General features: G+C 47.2%; 1 protein-coding gene and 1 long non-coding RNA gene across 4 annotated transcripts in view; both read left to right on the forward strand.

The window, feature by feature from the left end:
• Positions 1-23202, forward strand: part of BMERB1 (bMERB domain containing 1) — a 130295-nt gene that overhangs the window by 69445 nt on the left and 37648 nt on the right. The gene's annotated exons all lie outside the window — the stretch shown is intronic.
• LOC140637630 (uncharacterized) lies at positions 9121-11087 on the forward strand. Its single transcript, XR_012034697.1, has 2 exons — positions 9121-9444; positions 10125-11087. It is a non-coding gene; the product is annotated as an uncharacterized lncRNA (long non-coding RNA).

A 23202-nucleotide genomic window follows, 5' to 3' on the forward strand; every position in this document is an offset into this window, starting at 1 on the left:
GGCAGCTGGAGATCTCCCTCATGAAGTTTGATGATTTTACGAGCTTCATCTGAATGAGTCAGTGAAAGCCCTCAGTATCACAAAAATGCCTCTGTAATAGGTGCCAAATGTCCAGGCCATAGAGCTTGAAGCCTACTTTGTGGGCTCCTTGATCTCTATGCCACCCAGCTCCCGTCCATCCGCTGCTGCCCCACGTCCGTGCCACTCCCTAGCCTGTCCTACGGAGGCTGTCTCCAACATCACACTCATTTTCTCACCTTTAACTCCGGGCACTGAGTCACACCAACAGCTTCCCATGACTCCGCAGCCCGAGCCAGCCCTGCTCTCCTGCATCCCCAGACCATCCCAGTCCTGCTGTTTAACTGGCTTTCAGATAATTAAGAATCTTCCGCCTCTGAGCAGGGGCAGGGGGTGGTTATCTTCATTTCACACCCGCTTGGTGGATTTTCATAAAAGGGACAGTGTGCTCTGTCACTCAGCTTGCCCTGGGTGGTGGCGGCTTTAAGCAGGGACACTGAGAACCGCAGCGGGCAGGGGAGGCAGGCCAGGGAAGGGAGGATCTCAGGAGCTCGGTGCTCACAGTCCGCTGTTTCCAGAGCCTGGACTTGGACCCCAGTGACCTCATTTTATTTATTTATTTATATTAAGATTGTATTTTTTTATTTGAGACTTAGAGAGCAAGAGACCCAGAGAGATAGAGCAGGAGAGGGGTGAGGGACAGAGGGGAATTAGGGAGAAGCAGGTTCCCCGCTGAGCAGGGAGCCTGACCAGGGACTCGATCCCAGGACCGCAGGATCATGACCTGAGCTGAAGGCAGATGCTCAACCGACTGAGCCACCCGGAGCACCCCAGTTGCTTCATTTCATTAAGAAGTACTCGGTGCGGTGAAGAGGTCAGGCCCTAGGATTCGGCGGAGATTCGGGTTGGGGAGGTGGAAAGTGCGTAAGTTGTAAATAGCAGTTTTTCAATACTTGCAATGCTGAGCAGTGTTCTAAATATTTTACATGCGTTGATTCATTTCATCCTCACCACAACTATAGAGATAGGTAATACCCACCCCACCCCGCTATTTCCCACCCTCCCTGCCAGGAGGAAACTCATGCACAGAGAGGTCAAGTAACTTGCCTGGGGTTGCACAGTGTCCATTAAATAGCAGATAATGACATATCCCAAGCATTCTGGGTCCAGTGTCCATCCCAACCATCATGCCCGGGGCGGGGTGGGGGGGGGTCTCTCAACTGGCTTAGAATCTCACTTTTTACTTGTTACCAACTATCTGGCCTGGAGCAGATTTTTAGCCGTGTTCTAGCTTCAGTTTCTCCCTCTGTCCAGTGGGGCATCGATGTTTCCCTGGCAGCAAGACAGCAAGAAAAGAGAGGATGTGTGTGAAAGTAGGTGCCTGGCTCTTCCTAGGAAATAAGCAGATCCAAATTCCCCTCCTCCCTTTCACTGTTAACACTGAGCTTTGAGAGATTGGAAGGGTTTGGGGCTGCTTAGTCATCCCCAGGGAATACCCAAAAACACATTTGTCTCCCCCAGAAGCTGGGGAGTGGCTCTCCACCAGTAAAACCATCTCTGCTCCGGGGCCTTAACTTTATTGTTACTAGTGTTATTTTTAAAAATGTTTTATACACCTGCATTTTTTTTTTGTCTTTAATGAGCTGATGTTCTCAAGTCTTGTTAGGAAAAGCTTCAAGCCAAGAGCAAATTGAAGCATGTGCATTTATATAACTTGACACATCTTAGCCACCTTCAGGGGTTCTGCATCATGCTGGTTGCGCTCTGGGTTTTAAATAGCATCCCCTAAGAACAGGTCACTGTTCCCAGAGCCACTGTACACAACAGGTGGGGAGCAATGCCTTTCGATGCAGAAGATCTGAAAAGCAACTTGTTTTGGACAAAATGTACAGGAATGTGAGGAGTTGGGGTGGGGGAGGGAGGAGAGAGGATGGAGGACATTGCAGGTTGGACCTCTGAGTGCAAGGATCCTCCTGAACTTCTAAGCATGCCGGGAAGTAGGGATGAGGGTGAGAATCTCGGCTGATCAAACGGAGAAAGACATGTCCCCCACCTGACACGCTTCTGTTCCAAGTTGCCTTTTGCAGCCAGACCACACTTCAGGAAAGGAAATTCTTCTCTCTTGGAACTCGGACTGCCTTACCAGGACTTCATTCTCTTACATCCAAGGATCTCCTCTGAGTCTCCTGTTTGCTGGGAGACTCTCACAGAGAGAGGCAGAGACACAGGCAGAGGGAGAAGCAGGCTCCATGCAGGGAGCCCACTGCAGGACTCGACCCTGGGACCACTAGATCATACCCTAAGCCAAAGGCAGATGCTCGACTGCTGAGCCACCCAGGCGTCCCACCATCCTAGGCTCTTGTGACAGTTAATTTTATGTGGCAATTTGACTGGGCCATAGGGTGGCCAGATAGTTGGTCATACATTATTCTGGGGGAGTCTGTGAGGGTGTTTCTGGGTGAGATGAACATTCAGATCAATAGACCAAGTAAATCAGATTGCTTTTCCCAAGGTGGGTGGGCCCCATGTGATCCATTGGAGGCCTGAATAGAACAAAAAGGCTGAAAAAGAGGGAACTCTGTCTGCTTTGCTGATGAGCTGGGATATTGATCTTTTCCTCCTGTGGACTTGAACTGAAAAATCAACACTTCTTGGGGCCCGAGCCTGCCAGCTTTGGGACTGGAGCTATACCATCGGCTTTTCTGCTTCTCCAGCTTGCCAATGACAGATCTTGGGACTTCTCAGCCTCCATAATCATGTGAGCCACTTCCTTATAATTAATTAGTAGATCAATTGATCAAACCTCCGATTGTTTCTGTTCCATAGGAGAATCCTGACTAATCAGCCCTGTTTATTCTCAGAAACTTCCATCTGGATGCTTTATCTGGCTTGCAAAGACCTGGGAAGTTGAAGACTGATTAAGATAAAAGGATATTGGTTCTAGCACTTTGTGAAACAGTTGGCATCACCTAGTAAAGATGAGCATGTACTTATTCTACAGCCAGCAGCTTCTTTCCTGGGTAATACCCTAGGGCTGCTCTGTACAACTGGGTAGGCACTAGCTTCACATAGCCATTTCACTTCAAATTCATTGAAATAAAATAGAGGGATACCTGGGTGACTCAGTGGCGAAGTGTCTGCCTTTGGGGCTCAGGTCGTGATCCTGGGGTCCTGGGTCAAATCCCACATCAGGCTCCGCACAGGGAGCCTGCTTCTCCCTCTGCCTGTGTCTCTGCCTCTTCTCTGTGTCTCTCATGAATAAATAAATAAAATCTTTAAAAAAAGAAATGAAAAAAATACAGTCCTTCAGTAGCTACTACACTTCAAGAGCTTCTTAATCAATTGTGCCTAATGGCTGTCCTGCTGGAAGGCATACACATTTTTGTAGAACATTTCCATCATCACAGCAGTGCCCTAAAGAAATGCTCACACATGAGTGCCAGGTGGCATATCCCAGGATATTCTTATCAGCCTTGTTTGTAAGAGCAAAAAACTGGAAACAGCTCAAGTGTTTATAGGCAGTAGAAAAGGACAAATGAGTTGTGGCCTAGTCACTCCGTGGAATACTATATAGCAGTGAAAATGGATGGTCTCCAGGCATTAACCCAGATGCATCTCAAAAATAAGACTTTCAGTCAAGATGATGTAAAGATCAAAATGTCTAAAACCAAATAATGTGCAGGTATTCATATAAAGATATATAAAATTATAAATATAATATATAATATATAATATAATATATAATATTAATATATAATAATATAATATAATATATAATATATATAATATGTATATACTGTATAAAATTATAAATAAATTTATAAGATATAAATTATAGAAAGAAAAAGCATTACAAGAAGCTCAGCCTAGTGATTACCTCTGAGGGAATGAGGGAAACTCAAAGGAACAGGGCACAATGGGGCTTCTAAGGGTCCCATACAGGTTATGACTTAGGCAAGATGATGGGAACATAACTATTTATTACTCCACAAAAGACATATATTTATTTTATGCCTACTTTTGTATATAGTTCACAAACACACACATGCACATTTTTTCCCAATTTTTTTTGTGGCAAAATATACATAAACATCAAATTTACCATTGTGATCATTTGTGAGTGTAGAGTTCAGTGGTATTAAGAATATTTACACTGTTGTGCAACCATTACCTCTGTCCATCTCCAGAACTTTCCAACTTGCAAAATTGAAATCCTTTATCCATCACACAACAACTCACCATTTGCCCCCCAGCCCCTGGCAACCACAGTTGGCTTTCTGCCCCTGAGATTTCGACTACTCTAATTTCCTTATATAAATGGAATCATACAGTGTTTGTCTTTTTGGACACACATGCACCTTTTACTTTTGCTTTTTTTTTTTTTTTTTTTTTTTTTAGAGAGGGAGAGAGTGCATGAGTGTCAATGGGAGAGGGGAAGGACAGAGGGAGAAGGAGAGAGAGAACCTTAAGCAGGCTCCAAACCCAGTACAGAGCCCAATGCTGGGCTCAATCTCATGACCCTGAGATCATGACCTGAGCCAAAATCAAGAGACGGACACTCAACTGACTGAGCCACCCAGGTGCCCCCACAAGCACCTTTTTAAAGGAAAAATGCTAGGAAAGGGAAGGAAGTTTATGATCTTCACATCTATGTTGCAGGTACATCAAACCCGGTATGTCCAAGTCCAAACTCATGACCCCCATGCCATCCCACAGCCCTGTCCCCACCAAATGTAGCTCTGCAAATGGCCCAGCACCATCATCTACTCACGGAAATACCAAAATCTAAAGTCAGACACCATTCTCGATTCCTTCCAATTTGCCACCTTGCATAGTTAATGCACCCCCAAATTGAGTCAATTTTACCTCCTAAAGTAGTTTTTAAAACTGTCCACTTTCCTCCCCCGCCACAGTCGTCACCCAAGTGTGCATTCCCATCTCAGTCTTGGATCTCAAGAGCATCCCAGCTTTCCACCCTGCTGCTGCCCTCCACGCCAGGGTCGCCAGGGTCGAACAGCCAGAGGAAGCCTCTTAAATGCAAATCAGGCCACAGTCCCAGTGTTAAACACCCTCCATAATTTGTTACTGTGACCAAGCCTGGATCTGGTTCCAGTGAGTCTGTTCCTGTCTCTTCTGCCCTCTGTTCTTCATCTTTCCTCCACCCTCAGCCGCCACCACTGATCGGCATCCCATGGGCACCCTTCAGTTCCCCCACATATACTCCAGGCCCTGTCCTGCCACGGGGCCATTTCCAATGCTGTTTCCTCTGCCTGGACTCCTCCTCCTGCCACCCTCTTTGCCTGGTTATCTCTCTCTCTCCCTCCAGGGCTTAGATCCAGGTTTGCATCTGAGGGGAAGCCTTCCCAGCATTTCCCAGACTGTGTCCAGTCTGATCCCCATAACCGCGATCCTTTCCTTAGATTCCCTCCATTTATAAATACATGCATTGGTGTGAGTATGTGTTCAGTATCCTTCTCCAACCTGACACTGGCCTTGATGGAAGCAGAGGCTGAGCTGTTTGCACCCCTAGCAGTATTGGCGGCACCCAACGCGTGCCCAAACTCAGAGCAGGTGCACAGTGAATATCTACCATACAGATGAGCAAGAGTATTCATCTTCCCACTTGTCCCCACACCCGACCCGTTGCAAGGGCTCCCCTGGGGCTGGCAAGTCCAGGCAGGGAGAGCTTCCTGGCCCTCTGAAGGGTTATCTGGATCCAGTTCGTAGCCTTCCTGCAGAATGACAGTGTGATGCAGTAGCTTGCAGTGTAGATGCTTTGCTATGTGCATGAGTTTCTCGTGGCTGCTGTAACAATCTACCACAGAGTCGGTGTTTTTTGTCTTTTTTTTTAAAGATCTTATTCATTTATTCGGCAGAGAGAGGGAAGGTGCACAAGCAGGGAGAGAGGCAGAGGGAGAACCAGGGAGCCACCACCGAGCAGGGAGCCCCACGTGGGGCTTGATCCCAGGACCCTGGGATCATGACCCGAGCCAAAGGCAGATGCTTAACCCATGGAGCCACCCAGGTGCCCAGAGCTGGTGCCTTAAAATAACACACACTTATGCTCTAACAGTTCTGGAGGCCAGCGGTCTGAAATCAGTTTCACTGGGCTCAAGTCAAGCATCAGCAGGATCATGCTCCTTCTGGAGGCTCCTTCTGGACGATCTTTTTCCTTGTGTTTTCCAGTTTCTAGAGCTGCGTTTCTTGCAGTCCTTGGCTGGTGGTCCCCTCCTCCCCTGTCAAAGCCAGAAGAATGGAATCTTGAAATCCCTCTCTGCTGACGTCTCCTGTCTCCTTTCCTCTTCTGCGTCCAGTCTCGCTCTGTCTCCCTCTTATAAGGATACTTGTGATTACATTTTGTTTGTTTTAAAGATTTTATTTATTTATTCATGACAGACAGAGAGACAGAGAGGCAGAGACACAGGCAGAGAGAGAAGCAGGCCCCATGCAGGGAGCCCGATGTGGGACTTGACCCCGGGTCTCCAGGATCCCACCCCAGGCCGAAGGCGGCACCAAACCGCTGGGCCACTGGGGCTGCCCTGTGATTACATTTTGAACCCACCTAAATAACCCCAGGAAGATCTCTCCGTCTCAAGAGCCCTGATGTGATCACACCCCCAAAACTGCTTTTGCCACACAGGTTAACATAATCCCAGATCCCAGGGATTAGGACACGCATATCTTTGAGGGACATTGTTCAGCTGACCACAGTAGGAGAGACAATTGCAATGCACATAAGGGCTCAAGGTTGAGCTGGGGTCCCAGCGTGGCAGTGACAGTGACAGATAGGGCTGACAGTGACAGATAGGGCCATCGCCAGGCTGAGCAGAGGAGAAGGCACAACTCCATGGGGAGAAAGAACCCTCATTGCTTTATCTTATGCTAAGTTCTCATTATTTTTTGAAATATCCCAAAGAAACAGCATCTTATGAGACAGGGCGGGGGTGGGGGGGTGGGGAGCGAGCCTCAGTAATGCAAATAGAGAGGCCCGACAAGGGTTTTTGCGCTCTCTTTGCTTGTTTCTGGAACAACGCTGATTTGAGTGGCAGCAGAGGTTGAGAAGTGCTTGTCCCTGTCACTGGCTGGTCTCAACCGAGGGCTCCGCTTTTCCTCTGCGCTCAGAATCAGAGGATGCTGGACAGGGCCGCCTCAGTTCCACGTTTCTCTTCAAATGAGAGCCAGCCCTCCCTTGAGATTTCCCGGGGTGGGAGGCTCACGGAGAGAGGGAAGGACGGAAAGTACAAAGGGCTTAGCAGGTGTGCCTGGGGGTTCCGGGTCCTTAAGCTTAGCTGCCCCCCCTCCCCCGGAAATGTAAATATCCTGATTTACATCTTTCACTTCATTTAATTGGCTGCCATTCACTGAATGATCAGATAGGGGATCTGATCTGAATTTCCATCTGGAATTTTGACCCACTCTGGGTCATTCTGTCCTTGGTCCCCTAAACTCCTCAGGGGGTTTGGGTTAGATTCAGTCAATCCAAGACACTCCGGGCTGGCTTCTGCCGGTGGGAAGGCAGCCTCTGTTTTCACTTCTGGGTGTCCTCGCCTTTGACAGCGTTGCCTTCTGATAAAAAGAGAGACCTCTACTTGCTCCAGGTGAGATTATCCCTACGTTTGAACGCTAGCCCTGCCACTTACAAGCTGTGCAGTCTTGGGCAAACACCTTAACCTCTCTGGGCCTCCAGCTGTCTCATCTGCCAAACGGGAAAGGCTCTGACATCACGCAGGGGGCTTACGGGGAGTAAAAGTAGTCACTTACAGATGGAGTGCCCAGCCTCGTGCCTGCCACAATGTAAGTGCTCAGTAAATGTTACTTTTCTTTCCTTCTGGAAGAAATCGAGTTTGGAAACGAACAGGTGCATCCTTAAGAGCAGACGTGGGGCCCACGCTCTGGATTTTTAGTAATAGTTATTTAGCTTGAAAAGGGGGCATAGAAGAAGGGGGGATTGGAAGGCGGCACGAAGATCTCCATGGCGAGGATGTATGGATTGGAGAGGAGAAGGCTCGGGGCACCTGATAGGTCTCGAGACAGCTGAAGGATTGGCCCATGGAAGGCGGAGTCTGTTTCTCCTACATGCAACCGGGACCAAACATAGACGCCGCCAGTGAATCAGCTTACCATCTCAGCCCAAGAGAGGCCTCTCGAAACACTCGGAGCTATAAAAAGTTGGAGCCTTGGGAGGTAATGAGTTTCCACACCTGGGGATTATCAAGAGTTTATTTATTCCTTCCTTCATGCAGCCGGCATCTACCGTATAATTACCGTGTGTCATGTCCTGGGAACGTGGGAATGAACAGTGTAGATGGGAGCTCTGCCCCAGTGCAGCCCGAGGGAGGACATAAAAGCTGCGTGACTCCTGGGGGATGTGCGGAAGCTTCAGATGGGCGATGGGGTGGGCCAGTGGGTGCCAGGGTGCTATGCTCAACTCTTAAGGCTGTCACGTTTATTGATTTCCCTGACATCTCCTGAGCACCCCCACGGTGCCACGCACGATGCTGAACTTCTTATGTGGATCGCCTGCTTTCATCTCCATAGCAACCTGACGAGGCAACTACTATTGTGAGCCACATTTAACAGGGGAGGAGATTGTGTTTCATGGAAGTGAAGAGACTTGCCCAAGATCACCCATCTAAGAACTAGCAGGATTGGGATTCTAGATGCAGCAGCCTGGCCCTGGCGCCTGGCTCTGCGGTGCTCACCCAGTGCCAATCCTTGACTTCCAGCCTATCCCCTCTCCTTAGAGAACCAGTTCCAGGTGTAGGGCTGGTTCCTGTCTCTCCTTACTCCCCTCCCCCTGGCCAGAGCTGACTGGTCCAGATGAGCTCAGTCTGGGCAGATCAGAGTCTCTCTCCTGAGATACACAGAGACTGGGCCAGTTCGGTGATGGATTTGCAAACCAAAGACACTGGATGAGCACAGAAGGCCTATCTTCGGGAAGGAGGACAGCACAGCTGCCCCCAGCATAGCAAATGAGAAAGATTCTTGTCCCCGGAAGCAGAGAATGACATTACATTCCAATGCCAGTCTCCAAGCAGCTCAGCTGAACTGGGCCTTTCCATAAGATGTCACATCTTCTTCCCCCCTGGGTGTCCACTGTCCAGACCCTTGGAGAAATGTCTGACACCCGGGTTTCTGCAGTCTGGAGAAACCCAAAGCCTGCTGCTGTGATGTTACTGAATTTCAGGGTTTCCCTGCTCAGCTCTTCTCTGCTCCCAGGCTTGGTTTCCTGCATCCTGGAACCCCATCCACGTGGGTAGGAAACTTGGTTGCTTCACCAGTTTCCATAACGACAGAATGTAACAAAGCCCTATGCTACTCCCATAGGTCATCCGAGGAGTTGTCGAACTAGACATCCAGAAAGGGCTTGCACTGAGCTCTTCACAGCAATGAAAAAACCCACAGTTGGCATTCCTGGCTAATGAGGTCCTTTTAGCTATCCTGTACTGAGCGGTTCCTTTTTCTTTTTCTTTTCTTTTTTTTTTTTACTCACAGGGCCCAGGCTCAACCACCTTGCTTGCTATCTCCTAGCTCAAACCTCTCAGTTCTAAGGAAGACAACCTCCCTTCCCTGTCTTCGTCTTTTTTTTTTTTTAAGGTTTATTTATTTGAGAAAGAGCAGGGGGAGGGGCAGAGGGAGACCGAGAGAGAGAGAGAATCTCAAGCTAATTCCATGCTGAGCTTGGAGCCTGATATGGGCCTTAATCCCAGGACCCTGAGATCATGACCTGAGCCGAAACCAAGAGTTGGATGCTCACCTGACCCAGCCACCCAGGTGCACCCTGCTCCCTGTTTCATGCAGAGCAATTTCACCTGCTTCCAAGAAGCCATGGCACAAGAGATGCTAGGGCTCTCGGGAACCCTACTCCATCTGTTCGTCAGGTTATAATTGAGCAAAAACTCTTTCTTCCCCAAGAATCATCTAGATACCAGCTGTTGAGGTACTAATATTTCTCCCCATTTTTTACACCTTTACTAAACTATCTTTCATCAAGTGAGCTTGAGGGAATTTCTATTCCTTCTAAGCCCATGCTGGGAGGTTCTGTTGAAACCGAAGCTCTGCTGAGAACTCCATTTCTCAGAATCCCTTTCCTTGTCTGGTTCCAGATGAAAGGTGGGAGATCTGAGAGACAGACGGGAAGTGCAGTGTTTACTCGCTGAGGGCCACCAGATTTAGATGAGGAGGTAATCAGAGAGAGGAGGCCATGGAGGTTCCAGCGCACCCTCACTCTCCCTAACTTATCATCCAGCTGACATCCCAACTGCCAGCCCTGCTGACCAACAGCTGTCCTCCGTCTTCTAGACACCTGGCAGGCAAGACAACAGCCTCCCAAAGATCCCTCCACCTGCTTTCCCTCTACGGCCCCACCTCACCAGCTAGATGTGCCTGACTTCTCAGATGGGCTGGCTGGTGACTCCTCTGGTCTTCCACAGCCCCTCCCAGACCTTTGCATCCCCAGCTCCTCCCACGATTATGAAAGGCCTAATTCCTACCATACATCCCTTACCCCATGATTCATGGTGGCTCTGCTTCTCTGATGGAGCCCTGACCCATACGCATCCAGAGCCTTTACAGAAAAAGCAGCCAGAGGCTGGAGGCAGTAAATCACATGGGAATCACATGGAGAGCTTTAGAGAAAATGCTGATGCCTGGGTCTTGTGCTAGAGTCTGATTTAATTGACCCCAGGTTTGTAGTGCAGCCATTGCAAGTTTTAAAAGCAGTTGGGGGTGATTGTGCCCACCTCCACCTCCCACCGCACAGACGTCCCTTCACCTCTTCCCTGGGTGAAGTAGAAGCTGGTTGCTTACAGATGACTCATCTTCTTACTTTCTCTTTATAATTTTTTTCTTGATGAAAATTGGTCTCAGCCTGAAAGTATAAAATCTGTCCAACATTAGCATGGCTCCTGGCATGCCAATAGGTACCTCTCTTTCGAGTTGCTTCAAATCGTGATTGGAATCAGAATGAAATGTATGTTTGTGGTCTCCCATGGCATATGAAAATCCCAGTGCCATCTGTTGTCTTCATCATCGTGTCCGTTATCAAAATACATTGATTAAGACTTTAATTGAACCTGGTTCTGTATTTACCAAGAAAATCACAACAATTAGCTTTCTAAAAGCTTGTCACCGAAAGCCGAATTTAAAATCATTCAGCAACGATTGCTTTCATTTTGCTCCGTTGCCCACCTGTTTTTGACTTCTAAAAACCCAATACACAGTCTCCCTTGTTTGTTTTAATTTTTTAAAAGAGCTCAAGTGAGCCAGCTGAGGGTTGAGAGATAGGGAATTTCTGAGCTTCTGCACTGAACCGCAGAGGGATTTGGGGATCAGAATGTAATATGATAAAGGTGGATCCTGGAGCTGGATGGTGCAGACATTTGCTCTCGGCCTTACCACTGACGAACTGCACACACTCAAAGCCTCAAATCCTGTAAAACTGGTGCAATTAAAGTTCACACCTCATAGCACTGGAGTGAGGAATAAATGAATGAATGCATGAAAAGAACTTAGCATAGAGCGCAGCCCCTGTAAGCACCTCCTATGTCTTAGTCATGGGAATGCTCACCGAAGCCTGCCTGTGATTCCAAGAGGAAGTTACAGAATGAGCACTTGGCTCAAGACAAAAATTGTCCGTTTATAAAATGAGATGCAAATTTCACTTTGAAAGCAACACTTCAGGAAATGCCTGAAAAAAACTACCATTTTGTCTTCACATGAGGTTTCTTCAGATGGGAGTTTGGTGAGCTGTACCAGGTCATTAAAAGGGAATCTTGCACCTTCCTGCCCCACACCACAAGGGGGGATGATGACTATCCAGTGCTGTTCCAGGTCTTCAGGAGTTCGGGCTGCCCCTTAGACCCGCCAGGACTGGCCTTTCAGGTTCTGGGGGAAAATTGCACCTGCTGCTAGAACAATTTAGAGTAGATGCATCGCAGTCTGTCATCGGCTGGGATTAAATTCAGGGAGACTTGCCCAGAGCATCATTAACTGCCTGGAAGAGTCAGCCCTCTGGCCATCTGTTGTCTGCTGTGACTCTGTCTGGTTCTCCCTTTGGTCACATTGAGCCTTCTTGAGAAACTTCAAGAGGTCCTCTCCCCTTGCTACGCTGGCACAGTTAACAAGACACACGGCGCGGTCAGCGGTTCTGCATTGTGGCCGAACCAGCTTTGGACTGGAGGACAGGACCGGGGTTGAGATCTCGGCTATGTGACCTCAGGTGATTCAGTTGGTCCAGTTTTTCCCAACGTGGGCTGCAGTCTGGGGTGATGTTAGGTGGTAGCCGGGGAAACATTCATTGAGAATTCGTTTTCACATCTTTTAAGGAAAAATATTGGTTCGCCATCTACGATGCTGTCAAAAGTTTTATATCAAAATGTTTTCGTATGGAAAGAAAAATATTGAGTAATAGTGGAGCAGGCATGAGACCTGGAGGTCATTGCCATGGTGTCAGGCACATGACCAATGTTCAGGAAACACTGACCTCACCCCAGTGAGCCTTCTTTCCTGCAAGGGGCATGTGAATATTGCCTCTTCTGGGGGAGGTGAGGTAGTCACTACAGATAGAGGAAGCCTATGGAAGGATCGAAGGTCAAGAACTGTATTTGTGTTAGAGCTGTGTCCCAGCTGAGCAGCTCACCAGCTGTGTGATCTTGGGCAACTTGTTTACCTTCTCTGTAACTCTTTTGTTTAGTGTGATGTTATTGATCAAATATGTGTCATTTTTCCATACCAATTCTCTGATTCTCTGACCTTAATGGAATACCCAACAATTTAATTCAATTTTGACACTATCTACCTGGAGTCAAGGTTGGATCCCACAAAATAAAGGACTCGTTTCCACAACACTGCCCTCACTTCAGATGCCCATCACAGGTCCCCAGGTACCTACGCTACTGTCCAGCCAACTACAAATTCAGGGTTCTCATGACCATCCCCCCAGATTGGAGAATTTGCTAGATCGACTCACAGAATCTAGGGAAGCATTTTGCTTGTGTGGACTGGTTTATTATGAAGGATACAATCAGGAATAGCCAAATGGAAGAGATGTGTAGGGCACAAGATAGGGATGGTGGGGTGATGCAAGAGCTTCCATTTCCTTTCTGGGCACACTGCCCTTCCCAGCTCATGTGTGTCCACCAACCCAGAAACTCCTTGAATCACATCATTCAAATGTTTTTATAACTCAACCTGCATTCCCTTCCTCTCTTCTGAAGGAGGTGTGTGTGTGTGTGTGTTGTGTGTGTGTGTGTGTGTGTGTGTGTGTCTGAAAGCTCCCAGCTTCTAATCATATGGTTGGTCTTTCTGGTGACCATCCCCTACAAGAAGCTTTCTAGGGGTCCCACTATGACCCCCTCATTGGCATAGACTCTGGTGTTTGTGCCTGAGCGGGTCATTATGAATAAGGAAAGACTCTCCTTTCCCTCGGAGAAATTCCACCAAAGGTTTTAGGAGCTTTGTGCCAGAAACCAGGAACAAAGACCAAATAGAAAGATAATAGTTCCCTCTTATCTGAGGGGATACTTCCAAGACCCCCCAGGTAGATGACTGAAACCACAGATAGTACCAAACTCTATGTATACACTATGTTTTTTCATATATATATATATATATATATAAGAGAAAGTTTCACTTATAAATTAGGCACAGTAAGAGATTCGCAACAGTAGCTAATAATAAAATAGAACAATTACAATACAGTGTAACAAAAGTTATGTGAATATGGCCTCTCAATGAATATCTCAGTCCTGTACTCACCCTTCTTCTTGTGATGACGTGAGATGATAAATGCCTAAGTAATGAGATGAAATGAGGGGAATGATGTAAGTGTTGTGACCTAGCGTTAGGCTACCACTGACCTGACCATACACTAACAAGAGAATCATCTGCTTCTGGACCACCCACGTGACCGCGGGTAACTGAAACCATGGAAAGAGGAATCGTGGATAAGGGGGGAGTTATGTATTTTACTTTATTTCTTAAATTTTTTTTAAAGAGAAAGGGGGCGCCTGGGTGGCTCAGTGGTTGAGGGTCTGCCTTTGGCTCAGGGTGTGATCCTGGGGTCCTGGGATCGAGTCCCGCATAAGGCTCCCCGCAAGGAGCCTGCTTCTCCCTCTGCCTGTGTCTCTGCCTCTCTCTGTGTGTCTCTCATGAATAAATAAATTAAAAATCTTTTAAAAAAGAGACAGAGGTTGGGGGGACACCCGGGTGGCTCAGCAGTTGAATGTCTGCCTTTGGCTCAGGGTATGATCCTGGGGTCCCGGGATTGAGTCCCACATCGGGCTCCCTACATGGAGCCTGTTTCTCCTCCCTCTGCCTGTGTCTCTGCCTCTCTCTGTGTATCTCTCATGAATGAATAAACAAAATCTTAAAAGAGAGAGAGAGAGAGAATGGGGGAGAGGCAGAGGGAGAGGGAGAGAGAGAGAATCTCAAGCAGGCTCCATGCCCAGCTCAGAGCTCCATGCAGAGCTCAATCTCATGGCCCTGAGATCATGACCTGGGCCAAAATCAAGAGTCGGATGCTTAACTAACTGAGCCACCCAGGCACCTCAGGACTGCTGTATTTTATTATACCACACTTGTTTTCTCAGAGTGAGTTACCTGATAGGGATTACTTTGTGAAGAGCAGGTAAGCTATATACAAAAGTCATGATGGTACCTAAGATATAGTAACTACTCAATAAATACTAGCCATGATGTTGCTGCTATGTGAGAGATTACCAGATATAAAGTGTTGAAAAATGTCAACTGAATGTGTTGAGAAGAAGCCAGAGTCTTTTTTATTACACCTTTTTAAAAAAGATTTACTTCTTTATTTGAGAGAGAGTGTGTGTGTGAATGAAGGTGAAGTGGGGGGCGAGGGATCTCAAGCAGACTCCATGCTCAGCACGGAGCCTGATGTGGGACTTGATCTCACAACTTTGAGCTGAAATCAAGTTGGATGCTTAACCAACGGAGCCATCCAGGGACCCCTTATTACACTTTTTAAATAAAAATTACAAATTGGAAATAAGGTAAAGAGGATGGAGGGAGCATGTCCTTTTCATAGAGGAGCATTATTTAGAGGCCTGTCCAAGCATTATTGAATTATCTGGGGTGGAGTGTGTGCATGTATTTGACTCTCTCACCTACTATTTGACCAGAACACCGACACTAGGAAATTACATGTTAACCTGTGGATTTTATCCAGAACTAACCCTAAAGGTTATGATTTTATTCATTCCAACCTAGCAATCTCGTTCCAAGATTGTCATTAAAAAGTGCCCATGAATCCAGTTTCTTAAATGCTCTGAGAATGAGCCTTACCATCTTACTGCTTCCCTAACTAATGAGTTAAATACCTTTTGACAAGTGTTTGTTCTCGATCTGTAGGAGTCACTGTTTTAAATTTTGAAACTATGCTCCTGCATGATCATCAAAGTGCCAGGTCCCAGAGAGTTCCCCATGCCCACGATTTAGTTCAATGAGCATTCCCAGGGCACATTCCATGTGCGAGGCACCGTGCTGGGCACCACAGGAATGATGAGAAATGGGTAGGACTGGTCCCCAGAGCCAAGGATTTCATTAATTACTTATGGGGAGATAGGAAATATATAAATTAATTATTCCACTGTGAGGAAGAGAAAAGAACCTCTAGAGGTAGCCAAGAGCTGGCCAGGTACTCGTAGGCCAAGTGTTCTCCTGCCGGACATAACCCTTCTGCAGATCACCGGCATCGGACAAGGCCATTCCGGGACCGTGGTAGATCAAGACCAAATAAAACAACTTCATGAGTGCATCTGAGAGCAAATAAGACGTGAACATTGTGCAAGCCACACAAATGACCAGACATCTAGGTATCCTGGCTCATTTGAGGGACTGCTGCTTCCTTACCGGTCATAGCTTGAGCTTGCTCTGTTCTTCTCACATTATAGGTAAGAATTACTAAGATAACTTATCAGAGGATCATCATTCCCCACTTCCTGACAATATCCAATGTGGAGTGAAACCATCCCCAAAAGCACCTAAAGAAGCCCCACTGTTATAATCAGTCCTTTCTAACACCTTCTTAGTGGTACCTTTCTGTCCAGAAAGGAATTAAGGGGCAAGCTAGCCAGCTACCAACCTATTGGAGGTGCAACAGACTTAGTAAAGTGACATGAGATGGAGAAAATTGTCCCCATCCCAACTTCCCTTAGAGGAAGGATCGTGTGGGTGGCAGGAGCCACTTGGGGGAGAAGCTTGTTTCCGTTCAGGTTCTTGGCTGCAAGCAACAGAAATCAGCTCTGCTGGACTCAAGCAGAACTGAAACAGGATTGACTGCAAGGCTGAAACTGGGGTTGAGTGGGGTGGAGGGCTCATAGAACCCAAGAGGGGGCTTGGAAATGAGCAGGAATTAAGAGGGCTCCAGGGGCTGGCCACAGGACCGATCTGACCAGGACACCACTGCCATCGTTGCTGGATACTACAGCTCCAGCTTCACCACCCTTTTTGTTATTTGCTCAGTGGTCTTGGCAGGATCTTCTGGTTGGTAGTGTCTGGCAAAGTTGGGGCAGAGGCCTCCATGTTTGAACTTCTCTGATGAGAATTGACACAGTGAATGGGTCCCCTAAATTTAGAGTTTGGCTATCTAGCAACCCAAACTTGAAACTCTCATCCCATCCAGGAGTCATGCTCCACACCCCCCACTCCCTCCCTCACCCCAAGGGTAACAGTGTGAATCACAATAGATGGTCTCTAAATAGTTTTCTAAGTAGGCTGAGTCCTGCCATCTGCAGGATTTGGGGTTTTTGTCTTTTACGAGGGTTATATAGTACTGATGTCAGAATTAAATTTCTTGGAGCAATAAAGGAGAGGCTTCGCATGGACATCCAAGTCAGACTACTTAGATTAACACCCTGGCTCTGCCATTTAATTACCCGTGCGATTTTTTTTTAATTTGCATTTATTCTATGCAGAATTTACTCCCGGGCCATAAGTTTTCTTCCGTTTCTTCTGGGATATCTTTTTCTTCTGTGCGACCTCCTCTTCTGGTTTAGGAACAATCTGCTCTTTTTCAGTAAGAATCATCGATGTGGCAGAGAGAGCTCATGTATGGGTTAATCTGGCGCTGAGCCCTGTAGGTTCTACGTTGCATCTTGGAGGCTTTGTTCACCTGGATGTGTTCAATGACCAGAGAATCTACATCTAAACCCCTAAGCTCAGCATTACTCTCTGTATTTTTAAGCATGTACAGTAAAAATCCGGCAATCTTCTTGGGCCACCGACCCTGTGTCCAGCCCCACTGTTTGGCCTGCACACACCTACCAACTCCACCATTGTAGCGACGGAATGGCACGCACTGCTTCTGCAAAGTGACATCTTTCAGATACTTGGTGGCTTTTTGGATATGCATACCCTTGATGGCCTGCGCAGTTTCACGTGTGTTCTTAAAGTGAACACGAAGATTTGAACCTCTCAACTTACATGATTTTGTAAGGTTTTCTGGGTCCAGCGAGTAGCGAACCATTTTCGGAGGTCACCCCAGGCCGTTTGGGGGAAGAGCAGCTGTGTGATTTCGGTTGAGCCATTTAACCTTTCTGAGCCACAGGATCTTTCAGCTATAAGAGTGATGATCACATGAGAATCCACTTCTCAGGGTTGTTATAACCCTATATGGATTCATTGAGAAAATCTGTGCAGAGCACTTAATGCCTGGCATGTGGTGAATTCTGAATAAATTGTAGTTAAAATCATCATCATCTTGTCACCATCATCATCACCACTGGTAATCTCCCCACACAGCGTTCAGATCCTCTTTTTTTTTTTTTTTAAGATTTTATTTATTTATTCATGAGAGACACAGAGAGAGAAGCAGAGACACAGGCAGAGGGAGAAGCAGGCTCCTGCGGGGAGCCTGATGCGGGACTCAATCCCGGGACTCCAGGATCACGTCCTGAGCCAAAGGCAGATGCTCAATTGCTGAGCTACCCAGGCGCCCCTCAGATCCTCTTTCTAAATAAATGTTGAATAAATATTTAAAGAATGTTGAAGAGGCACCCCCCTAAATGTGTCCACCTGCTGATTCCAACCAGTGATGTTAAATTTGCAGGAATCTTCCCTGCTCATTGTTGAACTGTTGGAAACTCGGAATCTGCCATGATGGGAGTATTTACACCATGGAAATTGGCAAATGACACAAAAACCAAGGCTTCTACTTGGTCCCTGACTCCCAGGCAGCTGTTAAGTATTTGCCAGCAGCACTGCTTATGATAACCCTACTCTGCCTGGTTCTGGGGCATCCAGCAGATGCTGGATTTTTGTGTTCGCTGTTTCTTTGTGATTCGGCCAAACCCTAAGGTCCTCCTTCCATGTAAAGGAGGCCACTAATCACTGGTGCTGAATAAACATGAGGTTGATTTAAATGTTAATATACTTATCAAAAGCAGATCTGCTTCTGGGGATGCAGTGAGTCTAACAGGGACTTTGGGTGGTGATGGCAGACTGTTCACACTCCAGAAGAATCCTTGGCGTTCTGGTAGGTCTAGAGCTGAGCCAGAGTGTGGGCAGACCGCCCAATGCCTAGACCCCCAGGGATGGGTGGGGAGAGCGGTGGGGGAGCCCTTCCTGGGTTGGGGGCTTTCAAATTGTTTCTATGTTTTTTTTTCTTCCATCCTTAGATGCTCAGAAAGGAATGACAGCTTTAGAATTCCCATATGGGGAAGCTTCAGGACTGCTGTGTGGTCACAAGGAGGGAGCAGGGGATTGATCTGAAAGCTGCAGCTACCATAGCATGACCACGGTCTTTATCCAACGCTGGATGGGACAGAGCGACACATGTAGCATGATTTTCTACCAGGATTTTTACTTAAACTTTACACTAAATACTGGGGGGAATTCCTATAGCCTATCTCAAAGACATTGAAATGTCAAGGTGGTTTGGCTAGCTAATGGAAATTATGAGATGGAGCTGAAGTCATCCCCCGGGAAGCCCACACCTTGGAACTGCCACTTGTTAAAACCATTTGAAAAGCATCCTGACTGCATGGATGGGGCAAAGGATGGGGGTCCTGGGGCAGAATGGGACAATAATATCTGGGTAGCATCTCTAGCCAGTGTGTCATAGTGGCAGTTGTTAGGGCTCTGGAGTCAGACCGCCTTCTTTCAATCTTGCCTTTTTTTTTTTTTAATTTTATTTATTTATTCATGAGAGACACAGGGAGAGAGGCAGAGACACAGGCAGAGGGAGTAGGAGGCTCCATGCAGGGAGCCCGATGCGGTACTTGATCCCAGGACCCCAGGATCACGCCCTGGGCCAAAGGCAGACACGCAACCACTGAGCCACCCAGGTGCCCTCCATCTTACTTTCATGCTTTGCCAGCTATGTGATCTTGGACGATTTACTTAACCTCTCTGAGCCTTCGATAAAGTTAGGAATGATAATACCTGCCCTACAGATGAAATGAGGTAGTACCAGGTCCTGTTCCCGACCTGTGTACGTGCTCAGGCGAGTGCTCGCTGCTGTTAGGACTGTGTGAGCATGAGAGGTGGCCGTGGGGCGGGGAGGGTAGGTTTGGGAGAGGACCTAGCACACCTGCAGAGACTCAGCAGGTAGCAGAGAAAGCACAGGAGGCCCAAACGCCCAAGGGGCTCAGAATAGAAACTGTATTGATAGCAAAATGCAAAGCAGGATCATTTGAAATCCGGATGTTTAATTGGATTTCTCTGGGGGTGACTCACCACCTTTGATAAATGCTATTGCTCTCATGAGGTCTCTATCATGGGATTTGAAAATTTTCCACCTGCAATTGCAGTCCCGAGGCCTTGTTTTAATAAAAACTCGGGGACCATGTGTCTGCTCCGTGGCCACCTGCCCGCCTGCTTTTCCTTATCACAGGTTTACTGAGACCTGTCAGGTGCAGGTGAACCTGAACCCTGAACCGCAGAGGGAAGACTTGAGGTCCCTTAGAGGGTGCACACAGTCTATTAGGGAGAAATACGAGTGTCCAGGTTGTTATGGGGGGGGGGGGGGTGGACGGCGGTATGACCTGGGCCTTGGCAGCGTGAATGAAGAGCACCTGATCCAGCCACAGGGGTAATCAGGAAGGCCGTCTCGGGGACTGCTGAGGAATTAGCCTGAGACAAAGGTGTTCTGATCCCGGGAAGACTTGAAGGGAGAGCAGGCTTGAAGGTCGAAGGTGAGGATGCACGCAGGTGTGCACTGGGCTACTAGCCCAGAGTGGCCAGTCCATGGCTAGAGATGAGGCCAAAGAAATAAAGTCGCAGATGGGTTTCTACCGTGGTTGCAGTGACCCAAGGCTGGCCAGGTTTGCCTCTGGGGAGAGGGGTGGCCTGTAGTAATTTAAAATGAAAAACAAAAAAACAAAAAAACAACAAAAAAAGAAAAACAAGGGGCTCCTGAGTAACTCAGTGATTGAGCATCTGCCGTGGGCTCAGGTCATGACCTCAGGGTCCTGCGCTTGAGCCCCGTGTTGAGTTCCCTCCCTGCTCAGTGGGGAGCCTGTTTCTCCCTCTCCCACTCCTCCACTTGTGCCCTCTCTCTCTGCCAAATAAATAAAATCTTTAAAAAACAAAATGCCTCTTTCTTAAAAAATTTATTTATTTATTTTTGAGAGAGAGGGAGAGAGAATCTCAAGCAGACTCTGCAATGAGCACGGAGCTTGACGTGGGGCTCGATCCCACAACCCTGAGATCACGACCCGAGCCAAAAGCAAGTCAGATGCTTAACCGACTGCACCACACAGGCGCCCCCCAAAAACAAAACACTTTAAAAGTCATCCAGATAGCATACCAAGCATCTTTTCCAACCACAGAGGTATATGCATATTGTGAAAAAAAAACACAGAGAAGCAAATGAAAGCAATAAAAATTCCTTCAAAATCATCACTGTAACATCTCGAATGGAGTCTGTGCATATGTACTTTGCAAAACTGGATCCTCACATTTGTTAACCATTTTTTATAGGGTTTATTCTCTGACACCAATCCCATCTCTCCCACACGTCATTTTTAATGCCTGGGTTATGAATCCCGTTATGCCTATGTCCCATACTTACTTATGCAGCCTGCTATTAATGGTGGACATTTAGGTTGCTTTTTGTTTTTTTTTGCTATTGCAAACGAGGCTGTATTGCACATAATCATTGCTAAATTTTTATGGTACCCTTAACACTCTCTTGAGGATGAAACCTTAGAAATGGAAATCAGTGGGTATAATCAAGAGTTTAAATATTTTCAAAGCCCTTGACATAGGTTTCCAAATTGTCCCCAATTTTCTCCTCCCATCAGTCCATGGGCCATGTTTCTTATTTCTCCCTGAGGCTTTTCATCCCGGTCTTCTCAGACTCCCACAGGGCAGGAAACCATTCAACAGAGGGCTGTCCAGTGGCCGTGGGGAGGGCCGAGTCTAGGAGATGCAGCCACTATTCTGACTACTGCAGCCTGCAGAAGACTTCACTCCTCCCCCAGCATAGAACATTCTACCCCCTACTCCCCAGCCCCGGGCTTGGAAATGAAGTTGATGCTGAAACTCTAGCCTTCCTCTTCTCCTGGGATTGCCAGAGAAAACACAGGACGCCGAGTTCTATCTGAATTTCAGATAAACCACAGATCCTGTTTTTAGGGTGGGGTATGTTTCAAACATTGTGTGGGGCATCTTTATACTACAAATTATCAGATATTTATCTGAAAAGCAAATCTAATTGGGTGCCCTGGTTTTTGTTTGTTTACCAAATCGGGCAGCCCTAACCCCTTAGTATCTCAGCTCATCTCTTCTCTCTTGGCTGTACTTTCTCGAGGGGTCCTCTTGAGAAAATCTTTCAGGCTGGCTGGCAATAACCTCGTAATGGTTGTTGAGTTCTTCCCTATAGAGGTTGAAAATTATATATGGAATCCACGTGCTCTTCTGGAGTATTTACAGTGATTCCTTTTCTCTGCTCCCTTCTCTTTTCCCTTTTTTTCCCTCCTACCCTCACCTGTTTGAAACTTAATCTTTCTCCACATCTTTAATTCTTTTTTTAAAAAGAATTTATTTATTTATTTGAGAGAGAGAGAGAGAGAGCACATGGGTGAGGGAAGGGCAGATGGAAAAGGAGAAACCGACTCCCTGCTGAACAGGGAACCTAACATGGGGCTTGATCCCAGGACCCTGAGATCATGACCTGAGCAGAAGGCAGGCACTTAACCAGGCGCCCTGTCTGCATCTTCAGTTCCTGGTGAGCCACTCAGCCAAGGGCCTCAGGGCCAGGATTAGAAAAACCTGGGGCCAGAACCCCCTCCCCTTCCTAGCTTTCTGAGCTATTCAAGGGACCACTTACGGATGCTATCTAGGCTCTATCTTGGTAGGAGATTGGAGCCTCAACATAAAATGAGAAATGAAATCTCAGAAACTTAGTATCTCCTTTCAAGAGACAAAGGACGCATAGAAGGACAAATGCTTTTGCAGAAATTGCCAGATCACATTAGCTGGTGCCTGCAGGCAGTCTGTTGGCCAACCTTCTATGCATTGGGCACAGCCCAATTCCTCGCTGGAGCCTGGAGAAGAGGGCAGGCTGGACCCCTAGTGAAAGCAGCAGGACCTGTGAGAGCCCTCCCGGCTCACCGCATGGCCTTGGTGGCTGGCCTAGATACTCAGTGGCTTGTGCAAGTGAAAATTGAGTCAGGAAGCCTGGCACACAGTAGGCTCTTAATAAGTATTTTCAGGATGATTGATTTATTAGATGCATCAGCAAGTCAATGCATCTGTGAGCAATAGTCCCCTCTCTGTGGATTGGCTTCTTCATCCATATAAGGTGAGAGCTCTTCCAGCCTCAGCAAGTCCTTTAGTCTCTGATTAATGCATGGTCCTTTCTGAAGATCAGGACTTGACAAAACATTTCTACAAAGAGCCAGCTGGTAAAAATGTGAGAGTGCAGCCGGCCGTAATACAACCTCTGTCCCAATGACTCACCTCTGCAGTTAAGCGAGAGCAGCCACCGACAACCCGTGAATGAATGGGCACGGCTGTGTTCCAATAAAACATTATTTATAGACACTGAACTTTGAATTTCATTTAATTTTCATGTGTCCGGATATTTTATCCTCCTTTTGATTTTTTTTTTTTCTATTTAAAAATGTAGAAACCGTCTTATCAGGGCATGCTGGGGGGGCTCAGTCTGGTGAATGTCCGACTCTTGATTTCATCTCAGGTCGTGATCTCAGGGTTGTG

The sequence above is a fragment of the Canis lupus genome, chromosome 8 (genome assembly GCF_048164855.1).
Source record: "Canis lupus baileyi chromosome 8, mCanLup2.hap1, whole genome shotgun sequence".
NCBI classification, from domain to species: domain Eukaryota; kingdom Metazoa; phylum Chordata; class Mammalia; order Carnivora; family Canidae; genus Canis; species Canis lupus.